Source organism: Sinocyclocheilus grahami, unplaced genomic scaffold, assembly GCF_001515645.1.
Source record: "Sinocyclocheilus grahami isolate Dianchi unplaced genomic scaffold, SAMN03320097.WGS_v1.1 scaffold1844.1, whole genome shotgun sequence".
NCBI classification, from domain to species: Eukaryota; Metazoa; Chordata; class Actinopteri; order Cypriniformes; family Cyprinidae; genus Sinocyclocheilus; species Sinocyclocheilus grahami.
Genome location: NW_015507023.1, coordinates 107374 through 115608, shown reverse-complemented (window position 1 = coordinate 115608; position 8235 = coordinate 107374). Strand labels below are relative to the sequence as shown.

Here is an 8235-nt window from a genome sequence, read left to right as displayed (position 1 = left end):
AAAAAAAGAACAAGTAGTACACATTGAGTATTTGAAGCATTTATGACTGACTCAAAGCTCAAGAAAAATGCCTTGCATTTACTATACACTATTGTTGAAAAGTTTGGGCTCAGTATGATTTTTTTTTTTAATGTTCAGACAGAAGTCACTATGTAAAGTAAAAATACAGTAAAAAAAAGTAATATTCTGAAATTTTACTGAAATTCTACTACTTTAAAATGTAATGTAATGTAAATGTCTGCAGCGTTCACTCCTCCTCCAGTGTCACATGATCCTTCAAAAATCATTGTAATATGCTGATTTGCTGCTCAAGAAATATTTTGCATCATCAATGTTGAAAACAGTCAAGTTGTTTACTATATTTGTGGAAACTGATACTTTTTTGATAAAGAAAGAACAGCATTTATTTAGAACAGAAATATTTTGTAACAATGTAAAACTCTTTTACTGACACTTTTGATCACCTGAATGCATCCTTGCTAAATAAAAGTATTAATTTCTTCAACTTCCTAACTTACAGACCCCAAACTTTTAAACCGTACTGTACATTTTATAGGTCTGTTAACAAAGAGAAGCACTTACTGTGATTGAGAGGAAAATGGGCTGGTGCTCCATCTATGGACAAAGAGATTCAGTTGGTTCCGTGGCGACATAAAATGTGATGCATTACATCATGTCACACTTTGTAGGGGAAAGTGGGGTCAGATGCGTCACTTTTTAATCACACAACCCTTAAGTGCATTGAGAGTTTGCATGTAGAAAGTGCTCATCACTTTTTTCATGCAATCTCTCAATCACAGGCAGCTGTATACGACCCCTTCTAAGTACATGGTGACACACCTTATCCCACTCTCACTTATATCTTAAAAATCTAGCAAACTAACCTGGATCTTTTCGACCTGGCTTTTCAAACCTTCTGTCTCCCCTGGGTAAGAAAGAGAAAAATGTGTTATCAGGTTAACACACAATTTAACACTTAATTTACGCCTTCTATCTTTTAATTTCAGATCAATATCTGGGCTATTATAACTATTCTTTTCGGCACTCAATTCAAGTAAAATCCAAGAACTAGTGTGACATCATCTCAAACTAAATCAGGCCAAAACAGTGTCTGTTCAGTGCATTGAGATCATACATTCAGTCGCATTTGCGACTGAAAACTACTGCGTGCGACTATGAAATTTATTTTAGGAGCACCAGTGCGACTGACCCGATCATCATCATACTTGTGATTGCGCTCAGGGAAGCTTCAAAGCTTTCTACGTGTTTTTGCAGCATTGAGTAATGTATCACAGACATATCTCACAAATCCTTTCATAAGCAAAGTGTAGACCGGGTGTAAATAAGAGATTCATCACGCAGTGTAGCGAGCTTCGTTGATTATAAATGTGAGATCGAGATGAACTAAGATGATGAGTGACAGCTTTGAATGATTTTTAAGGGAGTTTGTAAACGTGATAACTGATTTAATACAATACAATTCAATAAACAAGTTAATATTAAGTGACTTACATTGTCTGACTATAACACCATTGTCTGATTTTGCTCTATTTCGTCGTCGAAAATAGTTTAAAAACAAAGACACAGCGGAGCGGAATGGAGCGGAATGGAGTTTGAATCTCCATTCAAACACAGCGGTGTCTCGTTTATGAATGAACGGGGTTTTTTAAACGAATCTAGTAAGTCAGTGATTCACAATTACCCATTCATAAAGACAGTCACTTGATTCATTCTTGAATGAATCAGCCGTTCGAATGAATCAATTGAATGAATGATTCAGTGAAAAAAATCATTGACTTTTCTCCACCTGCTGGCAGTTTTAGTTTCATTTTTAAAGTATCTTTTCAGTTATTTAAATCATTTAATATTTCTATATTCAAAATGTTATATTTAAAACATTAATATCATCATGGATTTATGGATTTAATTGCACTCATTCCACTTCTGAACCTCATTAAATGTCTGAAAGTACATCAAACCACTTTTGTGTTCTTCTGTGCCACCTCTACAAATTTGTTAATACTGATTTCATTTGATTTTTAACTTGTTTCTTATTCTACTCTTATTCTGTCGTTTTAATTACAATTTTTAAAAAGCTTATAAAATATAATTTTTTAAGAATTTGACAAAAGATGACATACTTTTAATAAAGTTAGAGGAGTCAAATATTACCTCATAATGGGAAGGCTACTTTTTGATAACATTTTGGATTATTGATTAGAAGGTGCTCCTAAAATTTTGAACGTGCTCCTAAATTTTTTAAGTTAGGAGCACAAGTGCTCCTAAAAAGAAAAGTAAGCATCGAGCCCTGCACTGGAGAGGCACTTTTACAGCAGAAATTGGAGTAATTCTCATTCTAATATTAATTCTGGAGTGCTGAATTGCAGTGCATATCCACAACTCTATGACCACATGCTTTCTTTACAGCTGTTTTCTCATCCCTGTCATTTTTGTTGTGAGTTTATTTCGTTACTGAGAGGGACAGGCTGCATCAAGACATTTGCTGACAGTATACCACTGCAAAGGTATCTGAACCTTTTTTTAACCCCAAGCATAGACAAAAAAAGAAAAAAAGAACTTGGCCGTAAGCATAGCAGGACCTTTAGTCCGCATGCTACCTAGAGAGAAAACATGCTACGTCATCATATCATTAGACATGTCAGTAAACACAAATATTGTAGGTATACTTCTAAAATGAGACTGTTATTTTATAATTACATAATATAATTACATATTGTATATTTCTGTACTTAATAGCAATTAATCGTACCTAACATTAAAATCTGTAATCATAAATATTTTTTTCACACTGAAATTCCAAATGAATGTAGAAACAACAAAGACAGCATATTTTTCATATTTCTTTAATGCCACTAATTTAATGAGTAAATATAGCCATTTGACATTACAGTAAAATTGGTGCCATCATTTTTAATATTTAACAGGCCTAAAGTGTTAACTTATTAAATTAAAATGATCACTTTTAATTTAAGTGAACTTAAAAAAAAATTTCACAATGAGAGCTGCAAGTATATAAATAAGCCAAGAGGGTTTAAAAGCAAAAATGTGAAGCTCGTTAACACATTTACACACACACATTTAAATCAATGAAGATGTGCTGATGCGTTCTGTGATCAGATCAATAAAATAAAAAATAAAATGTGAAAAAAACTACTAGTGTGAGAAACCATGAAATGCTTAACTTGTCAATCAATCGAGTTGTAAAATCAGTGACAATGTCCTGTATACAAGTTCCCTTTCGATTCGGTCACTCTACATTGCTATGGGAATAACCCTTTTCTCCAAATACTACTGAAGCCTTATTGAATAACGCCAGTGAAACTGGCCAATGGCGTTCAAGCTCGCGAAATATGAGGGGCTCCCACTCTATATAAAGCAGCGCTTGTACGTCATCTATTCAGAATCTTTTTCTTCAGCCAACCTTCTACGAGAAGCAAGAAGCCTATCAACAAGACTACTCCCCGTGATCTACACGCTGCAGCGGACACACCTTGTCTTCCCCTGCTGTGTTCCAGTGAGCTTCGGAAACAAGGATGACTCGCAATTGCCTCTCCTGCGCAGAGCCATTCGAACTCTCTGATGGCCACAAATCATGTGTCTTTTGCCTGGGTCGCGCCCACGCAGAGGTGGCGCTTGGGGGGTCGGACTGCCCCCACTGCGGAGATATGAGACTCCGGACTCTCAAGCTCAGTGTGGCCATCGTCCAAGGCGATGAACTCGCCCAACTAGCCCTGCCGCACTCTTTCTCTGCAGCCTCTTTCGAGCCAAGGAGGAAAGCTTCTGATGCGGATCTGTCAGGGTCAGGTGACTAGCCCGCGCCGGCTCAGTGCCCACGCGCTCCTCACCCCCCTGCTGCAGGTCCCCTTCCAGTGCGCTCCATGACTGCTGTTCTCTGCCCCTCCCCCCTCGCTCAAGATGTGGCGTCCTTTGGTGCCATGGAGGGCGCTGAAGAGGAGGATGATGCCATTTCGGTGGCAGCGTCTGCGAGAGAGGAGTGATCTAACAGCCCGCTGGATTACACTGCGCCCCACGGCAGCGACGCGGGGGACCTCCATCATAGTGATGTTGAGCTCCTTAACGTCCTGTCCAAGGCAGCTGATGAGCTCGGTTTGGAGTGGGTGTCTCCTGCCGAGCCGGCCAGAAGCCGTCTGGACGAGTGGTACCTCCAGTCTGATCGCGGCCGAAAGGAAACCCCGCGGAGGCCCGGCCTCTTTTTCCCCGAGGTGCACGATGAGATAAAATTTTGGAACGCGCCGCTCATTAGTCGAGTGCACAACCCGGGATCCTCCCTCCCGTCTTCTGTGGACGGCGCTGACCAAGTGGGGTATGTTAAACTTCCCCCCCGTGGAAGAAGCCGTCGCTGCCCATCTCTGTCCTTCAGCCGTGGCGAACTGGAGAGTGAGAAACAACGCCTCTCCCCTCTAAATCTTGCCGCGCCACTGCAAACTTCCCCGGCAAGGCTTTCTCCACGTCAGGCCAAGCACATGATGCACTGCACGTGATGGCGATACTCCAGGTGTATCAGGCCAAGCTGCTCAAGTCTCTGGATGAGGACGGGCCAGACCCTGAAGTGTTCAAAGAGCTCTGACGCGCCACGGATCTGGCCCTCAGAGCGACGGTGATGACAGCTCGAACGATCGGCCGCAACATTGGGAATCTTGTGGTGCTAGATCGTCACCCGTGGTTTACTCTGACAGAGTTAAAGGACTCGGAAAAAATGGCCCTTCTGGACGCTCCCGTGAATCCCTCAGGTCTCTTCGAAGCAGCGGTAGAGATGTTCACAGAGTGCTTAGTTGAAGTGCAGAAACAGTCGAAGGCTATTAACCACTTCCTGCCAAAGCGTGCCGGCGCAAATTCTCCTGCGCGTTCCCGCTCCTCCTCAGCACAGCGTGCGGGAAGACCGTACGCCTCTTCTGCTGCTGTTTGGCGCAAACATGAGCCGGCGGTGAGACCAAGACAGCCTTGGCCGAAGCGCCGTCAGGGCTCGAAGGGCCAGAGACCCCTTCCTGACAGAGACGGCAGGCCCCCGGCACCAGAATCAAAGCCACGTTCCTGATGCTGTCTCTCGGAGGAGGAAATCTGCACCCAGCGCCGAAGACCAGCCACTGAAAAAGTCTGCTAGCTTCGCTGTGTGTTCACCACGCCCCCCTGCCTGTTGCGGGCGGCGAGAGCAATTGTCATGTTTGTGTTTTGACTGTTCCACTATGCAGTGCAATAAAGTCGAAAAACATACAAAACTCACCTCAATATCAAAGCAGCCACAGGCGTTTCCCGAGATTTACATTTGAGGGGATAGCGTACCAATTCACTGTCCTACCCTTCGGTTTATCCCTGGCCTCTCGTACGTTTGCGAAATGCTTGGATGCCGCTCCCTCTCCTCTGAAGCAGAGCGGAATGCGCATCCTGAACTATCTCGATGATTGGCTAGTCTTAGCCCAATCAGAGAGCGCGCTGCTCACCGACAAGCTCAGACTCCTCACTCGTCTTCAGAGCTTAGGGCCTTTTGTGAATATGCAAAAGAGCATGCTGGTACCGAACCAGAACATCTCTTTGTTAGGAGTGGAGCTGAATTCAATCAATATGCGAGTGTGTCTGTCGGAGGAGCGCTCACAAAAACTGATCAGCTTTCTCGCAGTCTTCAAGTTAGGGCACTCTCCTCCGCTGAAATGCTTTCAGAGGACGCTCGGCCAGATGGCTGCCGCCTCGACAGCGTGCAAACTATAGGGCTCCTACATATGCGACCACTTCAGCTCTGGCGCACGGGCACCTTGCGCATCAAAGGGACGCGTGACTGCTGGGATGCGATGACCCCTTGGCGCGATATGACTCTGTATTGCCGGGGTGTTCTTATTGGCAAAGTGATAAGGAGAAAGCCTGTTAAAACAGATGCATCGAGCATGGGCTGGGGAGCCTTATGCGACGGCAGACCATGCCTTCGGGACGTGGTCAGAAACGGAGAAGATGTGGCACATAAACTGTCTGGAGCTCCGTGCTGTACACCTAGCGCTCGAGTGCTTTCTCCCAGACATTCTCCACCATCACGTTCTCATCAGGATGGATAGCATGACAGTGGTAGCGTTTATAAATCACCAAGGGGGTGTGAGCTCGCGGCCGCTGCTGCGGCTGGCGAGGGACCTTCTTCTGTGGGCAGATCAACACCTCCTCTCCATCCGGGCAGTACACGTCCCCGGACGCCTGAATTACGGCACGGATTTACTGTCGAGGGGCGGGGTAATCCACAGGGAGTGGAGATTACACCCTTTGACAGTCAATATGATTTGGAGTGTATTCGGCAGGGCGGAGGTGGATCTCTTCGCATCAGCGGAGAACACTCACTGCCCGCTGTTTTATTCACTGACACACTCTCCCCTGGGAGTGGATGCAATAGCTCACAGCTGGCTGAAAGTACGCAAGTATGCTTTTCCTCCAGTGAAACTTCTGCCTCGCGTGCTTTGCAAAATAAGAGAGGAAAGGGAATCTGTTCTGTTAGTGGCACCGAAATGGCCCAATCAGCCGTGGTTCCCAGAACTGGTGGAGAACTGGTGGTGTCTTTACGCACATAAACGGAGAGTTTTCACAAATTGGTGCGGGTCGCGGGGCGAAGACCCATTCAACTACCCAATACCAAAAATTCTTGCCTTCCTTCAAAGAGCAAAAAAGCCAATTAGAGCCCATACAATCAGCAAGCTTGCGTGCGCTCTCTCTCTCAAGACAGCGCTCCTGCTCACGCTGGCCTCTGTTAAGCGAGTTGGGGACCTGCACGTGCTGTCAGTTGACGACTCGTTTATTGAGTTCGGGCCAGGTGATTGCATACTCAACTTAAAGCCTAGGAAGGGTTATGTGCCTAAAGTGCTTTCGACTCCATTTAAAGCACAGGTCATAACACTATCTGCTTTCTGTCCTGAAACACTGTCCGGGCCGGAGTTACTTAATACACTTTTGCTGTGCCCTGTACGTACGGTGCACATTTATACCGAGCGCTTTTATATACTCGCGTCCGCGTGGGCCTGGGCAAATGGCATATCTGTTCAGGACATTTGCATGACGGCAGGCTGGTCGTCACCCAGCACTTTCGCGAGGTTGTATAACCTTGATGTGTTGTCGCTTGCCTCACATGTGCTGTCAGTGCGAGCGGTGCACGCGCCTACTCCGCCTCAGTTATGGTCTGAGCTGCTTGCCTCAGTGGTTTCGACTAGGTCGTATACACCCCTGTATTGACGTACCAACTCAATGCTGTCCCTATCAGCTTATCACATTGTTATGATATTGTTCATCACGTCCTTTAGGACATGATCACCATCATACTCTGCTTATTTGAGCACCGGTATGGCCGTTGCAGCATAACACATAATTTCAACTAATCTATATGTGATGGCGCTGGAGATGCCGCCATTTCACATTCTGTTTCACCGGCGTTAATTCCGCCCCATCGTCTAGTTGCCGCGGCCCCCTTAACTTTCACATGGTTTTGACTAGGTCCTGTAGACCTGAGCTGTTTAACAAGAGCGCCAATTGCCGCTCTCATTACGGTTCCGTATGTGAAACTTGACATACTTAGTTGAGCCAGGCTCCATCGCTGTGACACGGCAGGCTTTTATACGTTCCCATAGCAATGTAGAGTGACCGAATCGAAAGGGAACGCTCTGTTACTCACGTAACCTCAGTTCCCTGAGATGAGGGAACGAGACATTGATCTTATTGCCGTGTCACCTAGCTCAGGATCTTAGAATGCCAAGTTGCTTCAGTCAAGATTCTGAATAGATGACGTACAAGCGCTGCTTTATATAGAGTGGGAGCCCCTCATATTTTGCGCGCTTGAACGCCATTGGCCAGTTTCACTGGCATGATTCAATAAGGCTTCAGTAGTATTTGGAGAAAAGGGTAATTCCCATAGCAATGTCTCGTTCCCTTATCTCAGGGAACTGAGGTTACGCGAGTAACCAAGAGCGTTTTCTGGGTTAAAACTATTTTCTGTGTAATTGACAGCATGCCACAGATGACGTCCACAGAGCTTAAGTTTAATTTTGCATAATCACTAAACTTCCAATAACAGATAAGACAGGCTCACAAAAGCAATCCTGACTAAGTCTGTGTACATAATAAGACTGAACATTTATGACATGCCATTAAAAAAAACTATTTACAAGCCTACATCAGACCCTGATGCTTCAGCAACAACACTCACCATTCTGGTCCGAAGTTAAGTGTCTGGGT

At 44.8% G+C, this 8235-nt stretch overlaps 1 protein-coding gene across 1 annotated transcript in view; it reads right to left on the bottom strand.

Annotated features, from left to right (window-relative positions):
- LOC107572998 (PERQ amino acid-rich with GYF domain-containing protein 2) overlaps positions 1-956 on the bottom strand; it is a 26747-nt gene extending 25791 nt beyond the window's left edge. Inside the window, exons 1-2 of the mRNA XM_016259437.1 lie at positions 885-956; positions 583-615 (exon numbers count right to left, since the gene is read on the bottom strand). The gene's annotated coding sequence lies outside the window, so the exon portion shown is untranslated. The remainder of the gene's footprint in view (positions 1-582; positions 616-884) is intronic.
- Positions 957-8235: the final 7279 nt, after the last annotated feature.